This window comes from Macaca nemestrina, chromosome 12 (assembly GCF_043159975.1).
Source record: "Macaca nemestrina isolate mMacNem1 chromosome 12, mMacNem.hap1, whole genome shotgun sequence".
NCBI lineage: Eukaryota > Metazoa > Chordata > Mammalia > Primates > Cercopithecidae > Macaca > Macaca nemestrina.
The window spans coordinates 75,762,030-75,786,364 of record NC_092136.1 but is presented as its reverse complement, the minus strand read 5'-3'; the positions used below and the strand labels follow the sequence as shown (position 1 = coordinate 75,786,364).

Genomic DNA, 24,335 nt, shown 5'->3' with positions numbered 1-24,335 from the left:
ACTTTTTAATTTTGATGATATACGATGTATCTTTTTTTTCTTTTGTTGTTTGTGCTTTCGGTATTATATCCTAGAAACCAGTGCCTAATCCAAAGTCACAAAGATTTACAACTATGTCTTCTTTTAAGTTTTTAGCGTTTTATAGAGTTTTAGTGTCTTTTAGCTTTAAGAGTTGTATAGAGTCTTAGTTTCTTCTAAGTTTCTGGGAGTTTTATAGTTTTAGTTCTTACATTTAGGCCTTCAATATATTTTCAGTTAATGCTTGTATATGGTGTGAGGTAGAGGATCAGATTTATTATTTTTCATGTGGATATCCAATTGTCCCAGTATCATTTATTGCAAACACTACTGAATGGTCTTGACACCATTGTTGAAAATCAATTGCCTGTAAGTGTTGTCCTTCCATTTTAAAATAACATCACTTCCTCAGGGAAGCCTTTGCTGACACCTCTCCCTACCCTGACCTCAGCTTAGCCAGGTTCCCCTGTATATAAGTAAAACACATAGAAAACACCATAGATTCTAAATCACACCGATCTATATAATGGAGTAGAAATGAACACATACTCTGGAGCCAGATAGTAAAGGTTCAAATCCCAACTCTGCTGCTTTCTAGCTGCTTGTCTGTAGGCATATTGTTTCACCTATCAGTACCTCAATTTCCTCCTGTGCAAACTGAGGACTTACTAATCTCATAGGGTAATCACAAGAGTTCATACATGTAAAGGACATGGCATATGGTAATAAGTGCCAATGTGTGAGCTGTTATTAATCAGTGTCATCTTCTTAGACTGTGAACTGTGAGAATAGGGACCCTGTCTATTTTGGCTTCCACAGAATCCTCCTGGTCAGTATCATGCCTGTCACAGGGAGGGCATTTGATACCTACTTTTTGAATTAGTCAATAAAGGCATGCATGCATGTGTGAGCTGGACAGACAGGATTCTAATCCTGCCCTCCCACTGTCTGGCTGTGTGACTTCTCCTGAACTCTATAAAATGAGAGCCTTGGATCCAGGGGTGGTTTTTCTCTGTTTCTCTATTTGGATACAGACCCCACTCTTTACTTGAAATAAAAGGACCCCAGTTTGCAAAGATAATAAAGGGACATGTGTGAGTGAAGGTAGGGTGGGGCCCAGAGTCCCTTCTTTCGGAAGTCCTCCAGAGCCTGCTGGACACAGTGTGAAAACCTCCCTTCAGGATATGCCCTACGTGCTCTCCTGGCTTGGAGCAGCCCGTGATTCAGAAGCAGCTGATGTCTGACGCTCTTAATTCAGCCCAAATGCTGGAGGTCTGTGTCTTGTGGTGTGGGGGGAGACACAGGGGCAAATTCCAAAGGGCAAAGCTCTTTCTTTTTCTACCCACAGGAAGGGGGTGCTCCCTAAAGTTTCCTGCACAGATGAGCACAGCATGTCCTTGCTTTCATGCCCCTCGTCCTCGGCTTCCAGACCTAGACCTGGAATGGCCCTGTCTCCTGGGCCAAGCTTCCTCTCACCCACCCCTCCACCCCTCTCAGACCCAGCTCACTTCCAGCAAGGCCCACTGTACTTCCGCTCCTGTCCCCACAATGCCCTCATTTCACCTGGTAGACAGTCCCTCAGAGGCTTACAGAGGTGAGCAACTCATCCAAGGTCATGGCAAATAAGTGGCAGAGCACGGATTCAAACCCCAGGCTCTTGACTCCAAGTTCAGGCTCTGTCCTTCTTAGCCACCAGTATGCTAATAGGATACCACAGTTCTTGTGAGCACAGGAGCAGGGCCAGCCCAGGAGGTGCCGAGGTCAGCCAAGCTCTGTGGCCGCTAGAAAAGGGAAAACCCTGAGGGAGGCCCACCCACTATGCAGGTCCCTGGCAAGAGCCTTAATGCTTCCCCCAGGCAGAGGTCTCCTGGCCATAGCGCGAGGGACTGCCCTGGGAAAGGAAGGGAGGGGAGATCCCTGGTTGGAAGGTTAAGAGTATGAACCTTAGGCAGGTCTGTTGGGTCACTGACCAGCCTCTCTGAGCCTCAGTTTGCCCTACCCCCTAGCCCAGTGACATAGGACAACAGTACCCATATCGCTGAGCTGTTGTAAGGATGAACTGAGGCAAAGACCTCAGTTCTCTGTCCATCATGGAGTTATCATGTGAATGGGACAGTGATTATTAATGTCCCTAGTACTGGGATTATTAATGTCTCTTGTCAGCTGGGCCCAACAGGAGTTGCCAAAAGGGTTCCCCATGAAGAAGCCGACCCAGGGTCATGAAAGAGGAGATAGTTGACTTCCGTCTTCCTCTTGGGTCTGTGAGTTCACTGGCAGCGCCTTGTTTTAGGAAATATACTTCTCCTGGAAAAAGAGATGTCTAACATTAGCAGTTTGGAGAAAAGAACTTAGGAGAGTCACTGGCAACTTTGGGTTTGTTTTGATTTTTATTTTAAGCTCAGCTTTCCTTCAGGACATTAACTTCATTCATCTTCACTCAGGGAGGGTATGGATGTGGGAGTGTACCTGGGGTTTGCGGAAACTGCACGGGCTTCTGTGTCACCTTGTCTTGAATCCTAGCTTTGCAAATTATCAAAGGCAAGTTATGCAGCCTTTCGGAGCCTCAGTTTCCTCGTCTATAAATAGACGGAAATGTGATGACGCCGGTGAAGGGCCCAGCCGCTGGTCCGCAGTGCACCCTGAGTTGGAGCCCTTATTTGGGGCCTTAAAAGTGACACCCACAGGGTGCTGAGGAAAAGTCCTTTCCAGGTGGAGGAGCCCAGGAACACTTCCTGGAGGCAGTGGCTGGTCCCAGAAGGCTGGAGAAGGCAGTCCAGGAACAACTTGAGCAAGCATGTGGCAGGGGGAACCACAGGGCGGGCAGAGACAGTTTCGATCGTGAATAGTAAGATTCTCGGAGGGAGGATCAGGAAAAAGGCAGGGGCCTGCAGTGGCAGGATTACAAATGGGGCCTGTTTGCCTATGCCTGTGCCCTAGGCTGCTTCTTGGAAGGGCTCCCGGGTCTATTATCAGAGCTCCCCGGGGCTGGAAAGGGCTGAGTGATTCAGGTCTGCCCTGCTGTTGCTGCTGAGTTTCCTGCCATTCATGCTGAGGGCAGGTTCCCGGGGGGCTTGGCCTCTCATCCCCACCCCCCTTCAGCTCCTCCAACCCACAAGAGGGTCAAGGGGAGTGGGGTGTGACTCATGAGTATTAATCAAACAGCCTAAAAGAGCCAGCAAGAGATGCCCACATTTAGAATAAAAATAACCATTCCTTAAAAGTAATCAGAAGCGCGGGCGCTAGCTCTGCCGTGGTGTGTCTTCCTGTTGGTCAATCCCTGCCTGTCACTCCCTGCCCTCCTTCTACCAACGGGAAATGGAGACTCAAGGAGCGCACGTGGCTCCTCTGAGGCTGTGCAGCGAGTAGGGGCATGCCAGTCCTTCTGAGACTCTGCATCTTCCCCTGGGGATGCCCGGAGGACACATGTGTGTGTGCGTGTGTGTGTGTGTGTGTGTTGGGGGGATGGGCACAGCAGGGAAGGGACCCCTGCCTGGAGACAGTGATCCAATGGGTTCTCTCACTCTTAGTGAGGAGGGGTGAAGGAGGCCTGCTCATGGAGGGCTGGGCCCCAGGCCTCCCGCCGCCTTAGTCACAGGTCCCGCAACAGAAGGATCAAACTCACCAGCCCGGAAGTGACGTTACAGCAAGGCTGTGGGAAGGAAGCACAGGATGATACTGGCAAGCCCAAGGGAGAGGGCATCCCCTGCAGACAGAACAGCATGCGCAAAGATGTGGCAGTGAGGCCATGTGGCATGGGTGTGGCTCAGTGTGGACACAGTGGGGGCTTGCAGGGGCAGGTGCCCTAAGTAATCTGCTGACATACCACAGGGAAACTGAGGCCCAGGAAAAAGAGGGACTGTCTATCCCAAGGTATGCTGGAATATTCCAGCCAGGTCAGAAGGGGCTGCCTTTCCCCTGTGGCTCTGAAGCGATCCCCACAAGGAGTCCTGAAATGTGGGAACCCTGGCCATCTTACTGGCATCAGTGCAGGGAGCTCCCAAGCAGACCTCGTCAAGGGCTGAGGTGTGTCTGGAAGGCTGAGCCAGAGCTGTGCTGGTGCCACCCCTGATATCCCATCTCATGTGACAGACAGGAAACCCTCTTCCCCCACTGAGGGTCAGGTCTGATTTGCCTGTCATCCCCATCACGGTTTGTTAATGGACAGTAGACTGATTTTTGGACCCAGATCCCCACTGGGAGCCTCTGTGGGACCAAGCTGTCCCCTTTGACCAGCAGCCAGGGTCAGGCCAGACAGTGACCTGTCCTTGGGCCACTCCCAGGCATGTCCAGATTTGGTCTGCCAGGCCTCCAGGGCAGGAGGGGACATAATGGCCCCTTCCTGCATGGCTCTGACTAACAGCCCCCTGGCTCCCTGAAGCATCATAACAGGGCCTGTTACCAGGGCGACCTTCAGTTTCTGTGGCCTGGGACCTGGGCCCTTGCCCACCCCAAACTGGCTGCTGGCATTGAGCGCTTATGGTGAGCCCTCCCTGGCTCAGTGGGGATGTGAGAGGAGTATAGGATAGGAGGAGGCCCTGTCTTTGCCTTTGGGGACATGTAACCCTGTGGGGAGAATAGAGAGGAAGTTGAGTCCTTGGCTTCTCTCTCTCCCTGAGCCCCTGGTATCCTGATTTCTCCTGCATGGATCCAGATCATACCTAAAACTGAATGGTCCCTGGAAAACTGCTCCTTCCCCTCCACATCATGACCCATTTCAGTGAGGACACTTCCACCACCCTGACACATGCTACAGTGTCTTGGGCAGCAGCATGGGTGCCTCCCATGCTCTCCTCACCCTCTCATCCCATCCATCACCACAGCCTGCACTTAATTCTGCCTTCTCCAGAAAGCCTCTGGAGTCCCCTCCTCCACTCTTCCTTGTCTTCGACCCTGGGCCCAGCTCTGGCTCCCTCCTGGGCCATGTCCGGATCAAAGCCTAGCCTCTCCTCTAGACCATAGACTCCTGGGCCCAACAGGAGTCGCCAAGAGGTTCCCTGTGAAACCTCTAGACTCCCAACCTCCAGTTTTGGAGGTGGCCTCAAGTGGATCCTGGCCCTCACCTCCTGAGTTCCTCCCTAACTTGCCCGTCATGCTCAGCTGTGGCTGAATCTCATTCTCCTATCAGTAAAAAAAAATGCATACCATCAATCCAATATATGCGTGTGTTTATTTATAAATTATATACATGTGCTGCCACACAAATGCTTGGATAAATTTGAAAACATACGCCAATAATAGACACTGGAAAAAGAATGAGAGAAAGATTAAATAAGTAATATCATTTTAAAAGTTTTATTTTCATTTTATTTAATGGTATTAAAAAGCCTTTTGCTCTAAATACATTATTTCTAAAAATTGCAATTAAGAATGCTCCATTTTTAAATAAAATCTTGCATTAATAAATTAATAAATTAATTAAATTAATTAAATTAATGCAATAAATTAATTAAATTAATGCAATTTAATTAATAAATTAAAAAATAAAATAAAGGGCTACACTCATTTGAGAATCTGGTACTAAATTCCATGTATCTTTTCACTTGGCTTAATGGTTATTGTAGTTGAAAAAATATATCTCACAAAGGGCCGAAGTGCCACATGGAGGATGTGCATTCTTGACTGTACTTACTAAATCACAAGGTGCAATTTTCAATTCTGTGCACGGGCTTTTGATTGGAATTTGGTTTAACTGATGCCAACCAGTTGAAGGTGTTACTTTTTAATATTTTGGACAAATGAGTTCAAAACACACTGAACTTCAGCAACAAAATCATCCCAAGATTTTATTCAGCAAAGTGTTCTCCCTATAGGGTGACTTTGTTTCCAAAGCAGTTACTTTCTTATTCAATCTTAAAATGTCACCTTTACCTCTGCTATGTATTCGTTCATTTTTAGCATCTCCTGGATAGCGTCCCCTAATTGTCACAGAAGGAGCGAGCACATTTGGATCCTTTGTCTTTTCATAGAAGAAAAAGGCAAATCTCTGCCGGGTGCCGTGGCTCACACCTGTAATCCCAGCACTTTGAGAGGCTGAGGTGGGTGGATTGCTTGAGGTTAAGAGTTTGAGACCAGACTGGCCAAAATGGCAAAACCCTATCTCTACTAAAAATATAAAAATTAGCTGGAATCCCAGCTATTCAGGAGGCTGAGGCAGAAGAATTGCTTGAACCCGAGAGGCAGAGGTCGCAGTGAGCTGGGATGGCGCCACTGCACTCTAGCCTGGGTGATTAAAAAAAAAAAAAAAAAAAAAAAAAGGAAAGAAAAGAAAAGAAGGAAAGAAAAAGAAAGAAAGAAGGAAAGAAAGAAAGAAAGAGGAAAGGAAAGGAAAGGAAAGGAAAGGAAAGGAAAGGAAAGGAAAGGAAGAGGGGCAAAACTCATCTTCAAGGTGTAACTCTTTTAAGTATTTTGCTGTGAGGTAACCAGCAAGTTTCTGTATGGTACAAAAGGTTTTTGCAGCCACTTGTTCTGTCAAGAAGCTTTGATAAGACGCTATGATTTAACGACTGTTTTTATAAAATGACGTGCCTTGATGACATCCTGTGGCAGGCTCACTGAAGGTGTTGCAGTGGGGTGGCAACATCATGGTCAGCCAAACCGGTGCTGGACACATGACCTACCATGGTGTGGACAAGGTGAGGGCACCAATGTCAGCCTACTTAATAAATATTAGTAAAGCTTGAATTTTTCTTCCTTTTTTAGAAGGTAAATATAAATAGAAGTTCTAGAATGTTCGACCAGGCTCAGTGACTCACACCTGTAACCCTGGCATTTTGGGAGGTCAAGATGGGCAGATGGCTTGAGCTCAGGAGTTGAAGACCAGCTTGGGCAACATGGCAAAACCCTACCTTGACTAAAAATTTCAAAAAAAAAAAAAAAAAAAAAAACCCTACCTGGGCATGGTGGCATACTCCTGTCATTCCAGCTACTTGAGGAGCTGAGGCAGGAGGATTGCTTAAACCTGGAAGGTTGAGGTTGCAGTGAGCCGAGATGGTGCCACTGCACTTCAGCCTGAGCAACAGAACAAGATCTTGTCTCAAAAAAAGAAAGTTATAGAATGTTCTTTCTATATGAATGGATCACTTTGCACCCCATTTTGGACACCTCTAGGTACATAATAGGGCTTTTGGCCACATTCACAGCCCCTTGGGATCTGTTCCAGTCTTCCTTCCTTGTTGGCGCTTACGTAAAACTAGGTCTAATGTTCCTGAATACATCACACATTCTCGTGTCTTTGCAATGCAACGTATGTCTGATAGGCTCATCCCAATAGATTAGCTCAAGATTCTATACTTTCTTCAAGAGCCAGCCCCAGGCCACCCCTTCGTAAAGCCTGCTCAGATTCTCTGGGTACAGCCATTCATTCTGCTAGTTAACAGATATTATTGAGGACCTCTTATGTGCCAGGCACTGATCTAGGGGTTGCTGGGTATATAGCAGTGAAGCAATCATACAAAAATCCCTCCTGCAGGGAGCTTGCATTCTAGTGGGGTGGATGTTGATGTTCTAGGTGAGTCCTTATTGCATTTACCCACAGACGGCTGGCCATTTACAAGTTTGTCTTCCCAGGAAAGCATTTGTTCCTGAGAGCAGGGACCTCTGAGCCAGAGCTCCAATCACAAGTCCTAGCCCAGAGTCAGAGCCTAATAGATAATGATTGGAATAACACAGTGGTTAACACAAGCCATGATCCCAGCCGTAGATGAAGATCTGACACCAAATCCATACGGAGGTCCTCCAGGCGCCTGATCCAGCCCCAGGCTGGGCCGGCACTTGGGGCTCAGTCTCACAAACACGCTGGTTCCCTGCCCCTATGAGAAGGAACTGGACGGCCCCCTGCGGGTAGCAGGAACCACTTCCACCTCCGAATGTCCCTATATTTAGCCATCTGTTGTGATCCTGCAGCCCTCTCCTCTCCATGGCCAGAGGGAATTGCCCAACAGCTTTGATGGCCTGTTTTCCCAGGCCCTGCTCCTGCTTCCCAGCCACCCCCTCCCCGCCGCCACCGGCATCCCTGTAGGAGGCGGAGCCCTATTCAGCTGGCAGGTTCTGCATCCCAAAATAGCATCAGCACTTGGCAAGGAGAGGCAGCCACCTGTGTTCAGGGACAGCGCTGCCTGGTTGAGGGGTAGGGCGAGCAGAGGGAGAAGGGTAGGGGATGGTCTGGATAGAAATCTTCCAAGTAACACACTCCTGTGTTCCCTGACCCCCTCCAAGCAATAAGTCATTGGTCCCACATTATTCCAGTGTGCATCAGGGTAACCACTGACTGTCAAAATAAGGCCTGAGCCTCATCTCCTACTTCTCCCCTACCCTACACACACAAACTGAACACCAGTCACACTGTTCCATATCATGCCCCAGACAAACTCCGCAGATCTGAAATGATGTAACCCATTCTCCCCTCAACCCACCTACCCAGGAATGCCTTCTTTATCTGTTGAAATCCAGCCAGTCTATGAAGAGTCAAAGGCCGCCTTGGCCGTGAAGGCCTCTGGTGCCGTGGGCCCATGCGTAAGTGGCCATGCTTCAGTGCTTTCTGTCCCTGGTTCAAGCTTGCCCATCCTGTAACTTTACTTGGTTCAAAAAGCCCCCAGGCTGATGGTTGGCAGATGGGGCCCTAGCCTCAGCTTGCTGTGTGATTCTGAGGATGTCACTCCCCTGTCTGGCCCTCAGTTTTCCTGGCCTCAGTTTCCCATTTCCTATGAAATGGGATTCTATTTCATGATCTCAGTGGGCTCTCCCAGGGGTCTGAGCCTCTGATTCACCATTTGCGGGGAATAAGAGCGTTTTAGTAAAGGGAACTCGCCCTGAACCTGGAGCTATTGAAGGTGTGGTCCCCTCTTCCTGCCCTATCCTTCCCCCAAAAGTCAGTTGCCTCTGAGGCAGGTGTGGGCTCCTGAGTGGGGTTCCTGGATGCTGCCAAAGGGATGGGGCACTGTGGCAAGGCTGGCTTCCAAACCAGCGGGGCAGCCTCCCGTGCAAGGAGGCCTCCCTCTCCTGCCAGCAGGGAAGCCGCCATCCATCTGGTTCAGGTTCCTCTGTTTTGTCTCAGCGGGAGCTCTCAGCCCACAAGTCTTGGCAACTGGAACAAAACATCCCAACCACAGCATTTCCGTGTTGTTTACTTCAGCAGGGCCCAGGCCCCCAGGTTCTGCAGAGACCACCAGGATCCCAGCAGGACAATAGGAAATCTCAGCAGAGGCGTTCCAGAACACAGAAAAGCCAATTCCTGATGAATCCAGAGGATGTTCAAGGCTCACCAGGCCAATGAACCCGGGTGGATTCCCCAGTGGGCCCTCTCTCCTTTTGGTAGAGCTTCCAGGAGCTTTACCATTTAAAGAGAACTGCAGGAGGCCATCTTAACCGGACTGTATGTTTCATTAAACATACAGTCTGTATGTTTCATTAAACCAAGAATGGTATTTATTCTAGCAGTATTCTAGGCACTGGGGTACAACAAGTACAATTGACACAGTCCCTGCCCACATGGAGCTGACATTCTCATGGAGAGAAAGGGACAAATAAACAAATGTACAATACTCCAAGTAGTCATAGTGCTGTGAAGAAAATAAAGTGATACAAGGGAATTACAAGAACCTTGGGAATGGGAGAGCTGTTTTAAATAGGTCCGTCTGGAAGGTTCTCTCTCCTTTGAGCCAAGACCTGAAGGAAGTGAGAGAGGGATATGGGGGGGAGGAATGTTCCAGGCAGAGAAATCAGCCAGAGCAAAGGCCCTGAGGCAAGAGTGTGCCCCAAGGGGTGCACGAACAGTGAGGAGCCGGTAGGGCTGTGGCAGAGCGCGGGTGAGAGAGAAAGGAAGGGGGTGATGGGCCTGGGGAGCAGACCATGCTGAGCAGTGGCTTTTAATTTTTATTAATTACATCTTCCATAATAAATCAGTTTTATATGGCAATTCAAGACAGCTATCCACATATAAACATACAACGGAGATAGACTATATGTATGCACTTTTACATATTTTATTTTATTTTATTTTGTTTCATTAAAAAATAATATGAGTGTCAGGCCTCTGAGCCCAAGCCAAGCCATTGCATCCCCTGTGACTTGCACGGATACACCCAGATGGCCTGAAGTAACTGAAGAATCACAAAAGAAGTGAAAATGCCCTGCCCGCCTTAACTGATGACATTCCACCACAAAAGAAGTGAAAATGGCCGGCCCTTGCCTTAAGCAATGACATTACCTTGTGAAATTAATTCCTTTTCCTGGCTCATCCTGGCTCAAAAAACCTCCCCCACTGAGAACCTTGGGACCCCCACTCCTGCCTGCCAGAGAACAACCCTCCTTTGACTATAATTTTCCTTTACCTACCCAAATGCTATAAAACAGCCCCACCCTTATCTCCCTTCGCTGACTCCCTTTTCGGACTCAGCCCGCCTGCACCCAGGTGATTAAAAAGCTTTATTGTTCACACAAAGCCTGTCTGGTGGTCTCTTCACACGGACGCGCATGACAATGAGTAATGATCTTCAAATTGATTTCCTGGCCTACTAAATGGTCATGGTTCACAGTTTGAGAAACACTGATACAGAGCCTTATAGACTGTTACAAAGAGTGAGATGGGGCCTGTCGGGGTGGCTCACACCTGTAATCCCAGCACTTTGGGAGGCTGAGGTGGGTGGATCACTTGAGGTCAGGAGTTTGAGACCAGCCTGGCCAAGATGGAGAAACCCGATCTCTACTAAAAATACAAAAATTAGCCAGCAGTGGTGGCACATGCCTGTAGTCCCAGCTGCTCAGGAGGCTGAGGCAGGAGAATTGCTTGAACCTGGGAGGCCAAGGTTGCAGTGAGCCAAGATCGTGCCACTGCACTCCAGCCTGGGCGACAGAGTGAGACTCTGTCTCAAAAAAAAAAAAAAAAAAAGATTGAGATGGAGTCATTAGGCAGGTTTTGAGGAGGGGTGACACAAGCTGTTTCACTTTTTTGTTCCATTTTTTAAATTAACATATAATTTACATTCAGTAAAACACACCCTTCCTAGTGTACAGTTCTTTGGTTTCAACAAATGTAGACATGTGAACATCACGCTTTGCTTTTGAAAGGCGTCCTGCAGGCTGCTGAGAGGAGAGGCCTGGAGAGGGAAGGTGGCAGGCAAGGACCAGCCGGAGGCGCTAGTGGCAGCTTGGAGTGGCTTCTGGGTGTATTTCTGAAGACTGAGCCCACAGGATTTGCTGATATTTTGGACGTGGGATGTGAGAGACAGGGAGGATTCGAGAGTGACTGCCTGGTTCTCGGCCTGAGTAATGGAAACTTGAAAAGACGGGGGAGGAAAAGGCTTGGGAAGCAGATCACGAGTTTTGGCTTAAAGTGCGAAAAGCAAGGAGAGAACCGGCTGGCCATGGGGAGGAGTCCAAGGAGAGGCCAGGCTGGACATTGTGATGTGGGCGGCTTCTGTATCCCCACGACGCTGAGGGCCACGGGCCTGCCTGAAACGGCCAAGGGAGGGGGTGGATGGAAAGAAGCAGTGAAGGACTGAGCCCTGGGGCATGGCCACGCTAAAGGCACAGATAATGAGAAGTTTGCAACAGAAGAGTGAGAAAGGGCTGGCCGATGGAGTGGGCAGGGTCCTGGGGGGCAATGCACAAAGGCCTCCATGCCTAAGAGAGAGACGCTGACTGGATGAAGCTGAGCAAGATGGGGACAGGAAACTGACCACTGGAGTGTGCTTGTGTTAACAGCAGCAGATCCATATGGGTCCGCAGTACTCTCAGTTCTTGCCTCCTCAGAAGAAAGAATTCTCAACCAAGGGGGCATAAGGCAGAGGGAGAGACGGAAGCAAGTTTTAGAGCAGGAGTGAAAGTTTATTTAAAAGTTTTAGAGTAGGAAAAAAAGGAAGTAAAGTACCCTTGGAAGAGGGCCAAACAGGTGACTTGAGAGGTCCAAGTGCCTGGCTTGACCTTTGACCTTTGACCCTGGGGTTTTATACCTTGGCATTCTTCTGGGGTTTTACATCTCCCCTCCCTCTATTTTTCCTTGGGGTGGGCTGTCCGCATGCACAGTGGGCCACCAGCCCTTGAGAGGAGCCTCATGCACGGTGTGTTTACTGAAGTTTTGCACATGCTCACTTGAGGTGTTCTTCCCTTATCAGTCGAGTTTTCCTAGAGGAAGGCCAAATACCAGTTGAACTCCACCATTTTGCCTCTCAGTGTGCATGCTTAGGCCCACCTGCCCAATTCCTGAGATCTTATCAGGAAGCTGCTAATCACCAGCATCAAGCGTTTTCTACCTTTCGGGAGACTGCCTTTCCCTGGCGCTGGGTGTGCCCAGTTATTATTTTAGAGAGACAGTTTAACAACCCTCTGACCATCATCTGATGATCACCACATATTCCCTGGGAGGGGCCTCACCTGCCCTGCTCATGTCCAACTAGCTACCTACTGTAACACTTGGACTTTATTCAGTAGGACAGTGGGGAGTCACAGTAGGTTTATGAGTAGGGAGTGGCTTGAGCTGAGCTGTGTTTAGGAAGATTAATAAAACTAATGTTGCTACTATGTATGGATGGATTATTTATCATTGATTGAACCCTCCCTCTGGCCATGCTCTGTGCCAGTGCTTTATGCATATTAACTCATGAATCCTATCAATCCTTGAGACAAGTGCTACTATTATTTCTCATGTACCAGCAAAGACATTGAGAGGTTCAGTGACTTGCCTAAAGTCACACAGCCAGGATGTGGTAGAGCTGGGCCTAGATCCCAGATCATGTGGCTCCCACTTCTGGGAGCACATCCCAGATTCAGACTTAGGCCTTTTGGTCAATTGCCCAGTCACTGGTGACTTTAAGAAGGTCACTGCCAGAGTGTGAAGGTTTCCAGGCTGGTCAGGGCAGGACGATGTGGTTTCTGCAGGGCCTTCTCTGCCTTAGGTTGCTCCCGGTGTCTGCGCTTGGGGGGCCTGGGCCCATCCATGTGCCTCTCAGCTCAGCGGGAAGAGTAGCCCCGGCTGTAGCTCTAGGGGGTCCTGGGGCAGCTGCAGGACTGTAGGTCTTTGCTCTTGAGTGGCTTCACCCTCCCTGGGGACTCTGGCTCTGTTGGCTGAAGTGGTTAGTTTCTTGAGGAATATGTCACCATCTGGTCCCCATGTGCTGTCTGTAGGCCTGTCTGGGGCAATGGAAGATTCCATCCCAGCCCAGAGTAATTGTTACCAGAGGTAGGCAAGATGAGGGTGGGAAGGAAAGAGGGGTGTGCTGCCCAGAGCTGCCTGCCAACGCTTTGGTGACTTGAAAAGAGGGAAAGTGAGACGAAGGCAGAGAGAACATCAGAGACAGGAAGAGACAGAGAGAGATAGAGGGAGACACCAGGACAGAGCAGAGCAAGACGGGAACTGAGTGAAAGCAAGAGGCCTGCTGCGGCTGATGGCAGCGGGAGGCAGAGCCAATGGCGCGCACAGACAGGGAGAAGGCAGGAGAGAGGTGGGCCTGGGAGGTGGGTCCTCAGGGAGAGGCCGAGAGAGCAGACACCAAACTCCATGATGTGACAACAGAGAAGACAGAGAGACCACAGGGAGTAAAAGAGAGGGAGAACAGGAATGGGGGCGGGAGGGACGGTGTCAAAAGAGAGAGAGAACACGGCTCAGAACATGCCAGAACAGCAGGAGCTGATGAGATCAGTGGAATATGGGGAGTCTCGGCCCAGGTGGTCCCCACTGCAGCAGCGGTCCTGGGGCAGCCATGGTCACACCGGAAGGGTTGGCTTTTGCCCACTGGCCTGGCTAGCCTCAGCTGCCTCCTCCCAGAGCAGGGACTCTGCCCTGCACACCTGGCCCGAGGACACCCTCCTTCAGGCCTCCCTCCTGGGCCAAGAGGCCTTTGTCCCTGGTCTCCTCTCCAGGGCCCACCTTCCAGTCACCTCCCTACTTGGCTCTAGGAAACCATTTCTCTGAGGGTGATCTTGGGAGGTGGTAAGAGGAGGACCATGAGCCTAAGATGAGTTGAGAGCCCCAGTCTGTCCCTGCCTCTATTCTGCACACGACCTCAGGTATCCTTTCTCCCCTCTGAGCCTCAGCTGCTGCTTCTGTAGAAAGGGCTGGGTTTGGAGATCACTAAAAGCCCATCCAGCAGCACATTTTGAGCCAGCAGCATAACTGGGCCACAGAGGAGATGGCGGTTGCCTCTGCCACCCATCTGCCTGGTCATCTGTCTCATTCTTTCCTTCACACATCCACTCCTGCAGTCCCTCTCCTTTTCCCCTCCGTCCCGCCACCTCCCTGCATCCATCCCTCCTTCCCTTTTCTTTCTTTCTTCTTTCTTTCTTTCTTTCTTTCTTTCTTTCTTTCTTTCTTTCTTTCTTTCTTTCTTTCTTTCTTTCTTTCTTTTCTTTCTCTCTTTCTTTCTTTCTCTCTCTCTTTCTTTCTCTCTCTCTTTCTTTCTCTCTTTGTCTTACCCTTTCCTTCTTTCCTTCTTCCCTTCCTCTCTCTCCCCTCTCTCTCCTGTTCTTTCTTTCCTACTCACTGAGAGCCTCCTTTATGCCAGACCCTGGGCTGGGCACTGATGCCTCGGAGGTGGATCCTATAGGGTCCAGGGTTCTAGTGGCCTCATCCCAGGACTGTGGCACAAGGTGCCTTGGGCCAACAGGGGCAGGTCAGACTCCAGGCATAAGTACCCCCTACCCCAAGCCAGCTGCCCCAGCTCATGCCACTTGGCCCAGCCCCCACCCCCCATATCCACACAGCCTTCCTTTGGGCAGTTCGACTCTGATTACTAACCCCACGATACACAGAGGCTAACACTGGTGCTGTGACCAGAGTGTTCATGTCCCCCCAAATTTCATATGTTGAAATCCTAACCACCAAGGTGATGGTATTAGGAGGTGGGGGCTTCGGGGGTGATGATATTGGATTGGGATTGGTGTCTTTATAAAGAGACTACAGAGAGCTAGCCAGGTCCTTCCACCACATGAGAACATGGCTAGAAGGTGCCGTCCATGAAGCAAAGAGTGAGGCCTCACCAGACACCAAGTCTGCTGGCACCTTGCTCTTGAACTTCCCAGTCTTCGGAAATGTGAGATATAAGTTTCTGTTGCTTATAAGCCCAGTATATATTATTTTGTCATAGCAGCACAAATAGACTAAGGCCAATGGCATTATCAAACATTTCCCATGTCAGTGAGTGGAGACCAGAGAGCCCAGAGAGGGCCAGGGACTTGCCCTGGTAACAGTAACAGTCAATCATATCCTGACGTACTTTCCCCTTTGCCTCAGATCTTCCTGGGAGACTGGAGGCAGTTTAAATCCCACACCTAGGGCGAGGGCAGCCTCAGCCAGACCTTCACCAGGCCAGGGAAAGTCTAGTGACGGCCAGTCAGAGTGAAGTCACTGATGGGATCCATGTGTTCAGGCCTTGTCTCTGCCACCACCTCCCCTCCCCACAGCCTTTCCCACCCAGCCCCAGGAGGCCCAGGACTGGAGGAAGGAAGAGGACTGCGCTGTGTCAGTGCAGGCACTGTGCCCAGAAGTGATAAGCCCTGGGGCCAAGGTTGCAAGAGAGAAAGTGGTCCCCGCCCTGACTGCCCAACATCTGCTGGCAGGGGCAGAGACTCTGGAAGGATCAAGCCTCAGGATAGACTGGCACCAGCTGGATGCAGCTGGAGGCTTCGCTCACCTCCATGGTCTCAGATGAGCCCAGACCCTGCCTCAGAAGGAGCCAGACTCTGGTCGCAAAGTGAGTTTTGTTACTAGCACTCTGACAACAGCTCCATATACAGAAGGTGATGGTCAGTTTTAAGTGTCAGCTTGGCTAGGCTGCAGTCCTTATCATTCAAACACTGATCTGGGTGTTGCTGTGGAGGTTTTTAGTAGAAGTAAAGTCCAAATCAATTGACTGTAAGGAGATTATCCCACACAATCTGGGTGGATTTGATTCAATCAAGTGAAGGTCTTTAAGAGCAGAGCAGAGGCTTCCCTGAAGAAGAGATTCCACCTGTGGACAGTAACTTTCTTTTTTTTTTTTTTTATACTTTAAGTTCTAGGGTACATGTGCACAACGTGCAGGTTTGTTACATATGTATACATGTGCCATGTTGGTGTGCTGCACCCATTAACTCGTCATTTACATTAGGTATATCTCCTAATGCTATCCCTCCCTCTCCCCCCACCCCACCACAGGGCCCTGTGTGTGATGTTTCCCTTCCTGTGTCCAAGTGATCTCATTGTTCAATTCCCACCTATGAGTGAGAACATGCGGTGTTTGGTTTTCTGTTCTTGCGAAAGTTTGCTGAGAACGATGGTTTCCAGCTGCATCCATGTCCCTACAAAGGACATGAACTCATCCTTTTTTATGGCTGCATAGTATTCCATGGTGTATATGTGCCACATTTTCTTAATCCAGTCTGTCATTGATGGACATTTGGGTTGGTTCCAAGTCTTTGCTATTGTGAATAGTGCCGCAATAAACATATGTGCACATCTGTCTTTATAGCAGCATGATTTATAATCCTTTGGGTATATACCCTGTAAGACAAAAACCACATGATTATCTCAATAGATGCAGAAAAGGCCTCTGACAAAATTCAACAGCACTTCATGCTAAAAACTCTCAATAAACTTGGTATTGATGGAATGTATCTCAAAATAATAAGAGCTATGTATGACAATCCCACAGCCAGTATCATACTGAATGCGCAAAAACTGGAAACATTCCCCTTGAAAAGTGGTACAAGACAGGGATGCCCTCTCTCACCACTCCTATTCAACATAGTGTTGGAAGTTCTGGCTAGGGCAATCAGGCAAGAGAAAGAAATCAAGGGTATTCAATTAGGAAAAGAGGAAGTCAAATCGTCCCTGTTTGCAGATGACATGATTGTGTATTTAGAAAACCCCATCGTCTCAGCCCATAATTTCCTTAAGCTGATAAGCAACTTCAGCAAAGTCTCAGGATACCAAATCAATGTGCAAAAATCACAAGCATTCTTATACATCAATAATAGACAAACAGAGAGCCAAATCATGAGTGAACTCCCATTCACAATTGCTTCAAAGAGAATAAAATACCTAGGAATCTAACTTACAAGGGATGTGAAGGACCTCTTCAAGGAGAACTGCAAACCACTGCTCAATGAAATGAAAGAGGACACAAACAAATGGACAGTAACTTTGGCTTAGAATTCTAGCCTGCCCTTCCTGACAGCCTGCATTATGAATTTTGGATCAGCCTAGCCAGCCCCCACTACTAGATAAGCCAATTCCTAGCAATGCATCTCTTAATGTGTACCTCTTACTGGTTCTGTTTCTCTGGTAGAGGCCTCACTAATATATCTTCTGTCCTAATCTCTTTTGGCTGCAGAAAATAATGGACAATTTGTAAACAATAAAAATGTATTGCTCATGGTTCTGGAGGCTGGGTTCTACAAGCTGGAGGTGCTAGCAGATCCAGTCAGCATCTCATGACAGCCCATGCTTCATAGCTGCTGCCATGTCACTGCATCTCACATGGCAGGAGAAACAAACAAGTTCCCTCAGGCCTCTCTTATCAGGACACTGATCCCATTCACAAGGGCTCCACTCGCAAGACCTGGTCACTGGCTGCGTGTGGTGGCTCACATGTGTAGTCCCAACACTTCAGGAGGCTGAGACAGGTGAATCACTTGAGGTCAGGAATTTGAGACCAGCCTTGGCCAACATGGTGAAACCCATCTCTACTAAAACTACAAAAGTAGCAGGGAATGGTGGTGCACACCTGTAATCCCAGCTACTCGGGAGGCTGAGGTGGGAGAATCGCTTGAACCTGGGAGGTGGAGGTTGCAGTGAGCCAAGATTGAGTCACTGCACTCCAACCTGGGCAACAGAGCAAAACTCCATCTCAAAAAAAAAAAAAGACCTCATAACTTCCCAGGCACCCCAGCTCTTAATTCCAACACACTGGGGATTGGGGATTAAGTTTCAACATATGAATTTTGGGAGTCACAAACACTCAGACCATAGCACCTTCCACGGTGGGAAGTGTGTGCATGCACCATGTTTTACTTAACATTCTTTCCCAAGCACCTTTCCATGTGGTAGCAGGGTCTTCATTTTTGGCTGCAGAATATTCTGTCTTTTTGATGCACCATAATTTACTAAGCCAATCCCCTCTTACTGGATATTAGGTTATTTCTAAATTTCCATATATATATATATATACACACACATACACACACACACACAAGAAATACATTAATATATAAATATAATATATTAATATTTAATATATTTAGTATTAATATTTATATATTTCTACATCAATATAATATAGAAATATATCCTTGTAATAATATATTTCTACTGTTAAATATATTATAAACAATAGAAATTATATCAGTATTAACGGTGATGAATGTCATTGTGTTGTTTGAACGCTTTTCTTCAGAGGCATCTCCGAGAGTGGGGCTGAGCCAGCTCCATGGATGAACTGCGCGTGCCAGCCCCGCTTCCAGCCTCAAGTGCGTGTTTCCCTTCTCTCCTCCCCGTCTGTCTACCCAAAGGCTTCTTCCTGCACCAAAGGACCTTGTTCAGCCTGTGCAGGGATGTGCCAGAGACCCAACACCCTCACGGGCAATCCTCAATCTCAGAGAATGGAAGGTGGACAAACACTCCTAGCGTCCAGCTCTTGAGTTTGAGTTTCTGATGATGTGTGTTCTATATTCCAGCTCCTAGGGTGCCCAGCAGGATGCAGCCAGGTGCCCACAGTGGCAACCTGTTCATCGAAGCCACCTTCCTGGGTTTTCTCCCTCCCTTTCCCACTTCTCCGTTCCTCACTGTTTGCTGGCATTGCCTCCTGAATGAACTACCTGCACCCAAGCCCTTGGGTCAAGGTCTGCTTTGCAGGGACGAGATTTAGGACAGGAGTTGTGGATACTTTCTTTCAAAGGCTCAAAACCACCTGCAGGAAAGGGACTGTATTAGCTCAAGCTTCTTCTCAAAGCATTTTGTGTTCATTTCCTCCAGAAACTCCTCTCAGACTTCACAATACAGGGTGGCAGAGAGAACACAGGCCTTGGAAACAGGTAGCCCCCAAATCAACTCCCAGCGCTAGCCTTGGGGAAGTCTCTTCACTTTTAAGGGCCTCACTTTCCTCATCTGAAAATGGGCCAGCTGGGCTATCTGTTGGGCTACACAGAGCCTGAGGCCTGAAAGGGAGCTACCATCCCCCTGCCTCCTTCCCGCCTCACCTGCTCCCCACCCTTCCCTGCATATCCATGTGGCCTCCCTTGCTCCCCACCCTTCCCTGGCCCACCACCTTGGCACCTGCCTCCTCTCTGTGGCTGGCTGAGTGAGCCTGAGGTCAAAAGCCACATCCCTAACTCTTTCAGGTCCTTTAACAACTGCTGTTTGCTACAAACCAAGAGCTGTGCAGAGCGCCGTGCCTCGATGACGTCCCTACAGCTCTATGAGGTGGGCATGGTGATTACACCCATTTCACAAGTGAGGAAGCTGAGGTGCAGAGAGGAGGGGCTTACCCCAGCCACACGGTGAGCACGAGGCAGCGCCCGGACTCACCTCCAGGTCTCTCCGACTCCTGAAACCATGCTCCTCAGCACCACAGAGGCTGCCTCCTGCCCGCAGAACCCTCTCCAGAGGAGAGGGGATTCCTTGTGGCTGACTCAGGGCCTGGGGCAAGGAAGCCACGTCCCTGGGGTCTGCTGGGAAGAAGAAAGTGACGCCAGGGAAATTCCCGTATAGCTCTGAGGTTCTTAGCAGCTGGGGGAGGGGGCTGCAGGCTTTCTTGGCTACCCTCATGGTGGGGACATCCGGGAGGGTCCCTTGGCTGAATCTAAGCTTCCTGGGAGTTTATGGGATGTGCGGGAAAGGATGGGGAGCAGGTGAGGCCACAGCGAGGGAGTGCGTTCTGCAGCCTTGGGCCACCAGGGGAGCGGACATTCTTCAGCAGCTGCTGGAAATCCCAGGGGCTGCCTTTCCTGGGAGCCACCAGGAAGATGCCCTGGAAGTGGCCTTTCCAAGGTTCTGGAGCAGGGCCATCCAATAAAACAGAATGTGAGACGCAGATGTAATGACACTTCTCCAGTAGCTACGTTAAGAAAGTAAAAGGAAACAAGTGAACTTAATTTTAAGAATATATTTAACCTAATATATCAAAATATTATCCTTTCAACATGTAATTAGTATTAAGATTATGAATATTATATTTCTTTTTTTGTATTGTTGAAACTTGGTGTGTCTTTTCCACCCACAGCACAGCTTGTTTCAGACCAGCCACATTTCAAATACGCAGTAGCCGCGTGTGGCTGGCGGCTGCTGAGCGGGAGCGCACAGTTAGAGAGACCTCTAGGGGTGACTTGAGGATGCTGAAGGAGCCAAGGGGCCAACCTCAATGTGCGGTGCGGGGACCCAGAGGTCACAAGAGGGTCCTGGGACCAAGTGTCATGTATCATTTAGTCCTCTCAACACCCCTCAAGGCAGCATGATCATCCCTGTTGGGTAGAAGAGGGAGTCAACTCAGAGGAGCCAGGTGGCTGGCACAAAGTCTCCTAGCAAGATGGGAGCTAGTCACCCCCAGCGCTGAGATGATGCTGCAGCCCACCCCACCCCAGGGGCACAGTAGCAAAGGAAGGCCCCCCCCGCCAGGACTGCTGACCTCACACATCTTCCCAGCCCCAGGCTTGCCCAGTGAGGGTTGGCACATTTAGGGGAGTCCCTCAGTCACCTTTCTTCATGTAGGAATCAGGGAGGAGGTGGGCAGGCAGGCGGGCGGGTAGCAGCAGCCTCTTTCTCCTTCATCTTGCCCTGTCACAGGCTGGTGTGGGTGGTGCCAGGTGAGCCCACATAAAATGTGGCTTTCCCCCTCCCCATTCCCCTGGACACGTACATGTGCATGGATCACAGGTGTTGCCTCTGGTTGCTCCACATCAACCCACACAGCTTCCCACTCTGGCTGCCCTTCACCCCAGCTGGTCCATGTGTCCACACCACCCAGAGCAGCACTGTTCACATCCACTGGCTCAGCCAAGATTTCCTGAGGGTCAGCCTGGCAGGGATTTTGCCCATTCTACAGATGAGGACACCAAGGTGCAGAAAGGGGTGGAACTGGGTTCCCTGACTGCTGCTGGGCCTTGGTCCTGAGCATCCACTGGCTCCCATTGGTCAAGGCAAGGAAGGCCCCTGGGAGGGGTGCAGCATTTGGTGGGTGCAGAGGAGGAGGTGGGTTTGCAGGGCTCAGGGCCTGACCATGGGCTCTGAAGGCAGAGGACAGAGTCTTCACAGGGAATTAGACATGGCCCCTGGGTCCAGTTATAGAAACAGCCGTTCCCGCCCCTCTGCCACTGGGGTGCTCTGCCTGACCAGAGAGGGAGCCGAGTTGTGTCTCTGGCACTCAGGAAGGGAGCACCTCTAGCTCCCAGGGCCAGATGGAGTGAGGGCAAGAGTCAGGGATATCTAGTTTGCATCCAGGTTTCCGGTTTGAATACTAAGCAGGTGAATGGTGGTGGCATTTGCTGGGATGTGTTGCAGGGAGCACATGGGGGAGGCTGAGATGGGGTTGGGCAGTGTGGGTCCTGGGGGAGATGCTGGGTAGAGAGCCTGGGCAGGGAGGGTCTGGGAGGCCTCCATGGAGTGGGCTGCAGTGTGGGACGGGGCGGTGGCCAGGAGGGTGTCTTCCCAGCGAGCCTTCCCAAACCACCCTGTTTAAAACTCCACCAGTCCACACTTGCTATCCCCCTCTGGGCCTCAGTTTCCCTATGGAACACATACCGTGGAACATACTATTAACCTGTATTTCACTCACCTTGCTTATTGTCTGTTCCCCACGTGGAGGGATGGAGTCTGTTGTTTTTTTGTTTCTCTCCTGGGCCCTGTGCTTGGAGCATTGCCTGGCTCAAACGTGCGTAAACGATGAAGGCCTGAAGAGCTGAGGGCTCAGGATGGAGGATGGAGTGGGAAGGTGGATGTGGGGATCGGCAGTTAAGAGACGGCTGAGCAACAAGCTCCAGCCAGCGAGGTCACCGTGCTCACAGGAGTGACTTCCCAGTCTTGGCTGTATTCATCGGTAAAAAGGAGATGGATCCATCCGCCAAGGCTGCCATAGCACGGTGCCACACACTGGGCAGAAATGACAGGGAGGTGTCCTCCCAGAGTTCTGGAGGCTGCAGCCCAAGGTCCAGGTGTCACTAGAGGCTTCCTCCTGAGAGCCGTGAGGGAGCACCTGTCCTGCACCTCTCCCTGGCTGCTGGTGCTCGCTGGCAGTCCTCGGTGTCCTGTGGCCTGTGAGAGCATCACTCCGGTCTCTGCCTCCGTTTTCACACAGGGTTCTCCCTGTGTGTGTGTCTCCAAATTTCCCCTTCCTACAAGGACAGTTTTATTGCACAAAGGCCTACTCTGATGACCTCATTTTACCTGGATGACCTCTGTAAAGGTCCCCTCTCTGAAAGGTCCACATTCTGAGGCTCTGGGGGTCAGGATTTCAACGTTTGAATTTTGGTGGATATGATTCAACCCATGACATGAGATAATATAAAACCTGTTGGGGTGCAGGGAGGGTAGAGGATTAGTGCAAATTACTGTGCAGGCCAGGCCCTGCTGCCATGACCATTAGGACTGCATTATGGTCCACTGAGGAGGACCTGGCTGCACAAATAATCCGATAACGGCTGGGCACTGTGGCTCATGTCTGTAATCCCAGTGCTTTGGGAGGCCGAGGCAGTCGGATCACCTGAGGTGGCGAGTTCGAGACCAGCCTGACCAACTTGGAGAAACCCTGTCTCTACTAAAACACAAAAAATTAGCCAGGCGTGGTGGAGCATGCCTGTAATCCCAGTTACTCGGGAGGCTGAGACAGGAGAATCACTTGAACCCGGGAGGCAGAGGTCGCGATGAGCTGAGATTGCACCATTGCACTTCAGCCTGGGCAACAAGAGCAAAACCCCGTCTCAAAAAAATAAAAATAAAAAATAGGAATCTGATAACAAGTCTTCATAAAATGCCAGTGCCTGGGCCCCATCCTGAGAGACTCTGGTTTAATTGGTCTGAGGTAAGACCCTGACATTGGGATTTTTTTTTTCCAACTTTCATTTTCGGTTCAGGGGTACATGTGCAGGATGGGCAGGTTTGTTACATAGGTAAACGTGTGCCACGGTGATTTGCTATACAGATCATCTCATCACCTAAGTATTAAGCCAGCATCCATTAGTTATTCTTCCTGAAGCTGTCCCTTCTCTCATCCTCTAACCTCCAACAGGCCCCACTGTGTGTCCATGTGTTCTCATCATTTAACTCCCACTTAAAAGTGAGAACATGCCGTGCTTGGTTCTCTGTTTCTGCATTAGTCTGCTGAGAATGATGGCTTCCACTGCCCTGCAAAAGACATGTTCTTGTTCCTTTTTTATGACTACATAGTATTCCATGGTGTATATGTACCATATTTTCTTTACCCAGTCTATTATTCATGGGCATTTAGGTTGATTCCATGCCTTTACTATTGTGAACAGTGCTGCAATGAACATATGTGTTAATATACCTTTATAATAGAATGATTCATATTCCTTTGGGTATACGCCCAGTAATGAGATTGCTGTGTCAAGTGGTATTTCTGCCTCTAGATCCTTGAGGAATCGCCACACTGTCTTCCACAACGGTTGAACTAATTTACATTCCCACCAACAGTGTAAATGTGTTCCTTGATCTCCACAACCTCACCAGTATCTGTTGTTTTTTGACTTTTTAATTAGCCATTCCAACTGCTGTGAGATGGTATCTCATTGTGGTTTTGATATGCATTTCTCTGATGATAGTGATGTTGAGCTTTTTTTTCACATGTTCGTTGGCCACATGTATGTCTTCTTTTGAGAAGTGTCTGTTCATATCCTTTCCTCACTTTTTAATGGGGTTCCTCACTTTTTTTTTCTTGTAAATTTGTTTAAGTTTTTTATAGATGCTGGATATTAACCTTTGTCAGATGGATAGATTGCAAAAATGTTCTCCCATTCTGTGGGTTGTCTGTTTAGTCTGATAACAGTTTTCTTTGCTGTGCAAAAACTCTTTAGTTTAGTTAGATTCCATTTGTCAATTTTTGCTGTTGTTGCAATTGCTTTTGATGTCTTCATCATGAAGTCTGCCCGTGCCTATGTCCTGAATGGTATTGCCTAGGTTTTCTTCTAGAGTTTTTATAGTTTTGGGGTTTACATTTAAGTCTTTCGTCCATCTTGAGTTGATTTTCATATATGATGTAAGGAAGAGATCCAGTTTTAATTTTCTGCATATGTCTAGCCAGTTTTCCCAGCACCATTTATTAAATAGAGAATCATTTCCTCATTGCTTGTTTTTGTCAGGTTTGTTGAAGATCAGGTAGTTGTAGGTTTGCAGTCTTATT

The 24,335-nt window shown here is 49.1% G+C and overlaps 1 long non-coding RNA gene across 1 annotated transcript; it reads right to left on the bottom strand.

Annotated features, from left to right (window-relative positions):
• Nucleotides 1-2,402: 2,402 nt before the first annotated feature.
• On the bottom strand, nt 2,403-4,153 carry LOC139357348 (uncharacterized). Its single transcript, XR_011610340.1, has 3 exons — nt 3,995-4,153; nt 3,641-3,721; nt 2,403-2,903 (listed from the first exon to the last, which is right to left on the bottom strand). It is a non-coding gene; the product is annotated as an uncharacterized lncRNA (long non-coding RNA).
• Nucleotides 4,154-24,335: the final 20,182 nt, after the last annotated feature.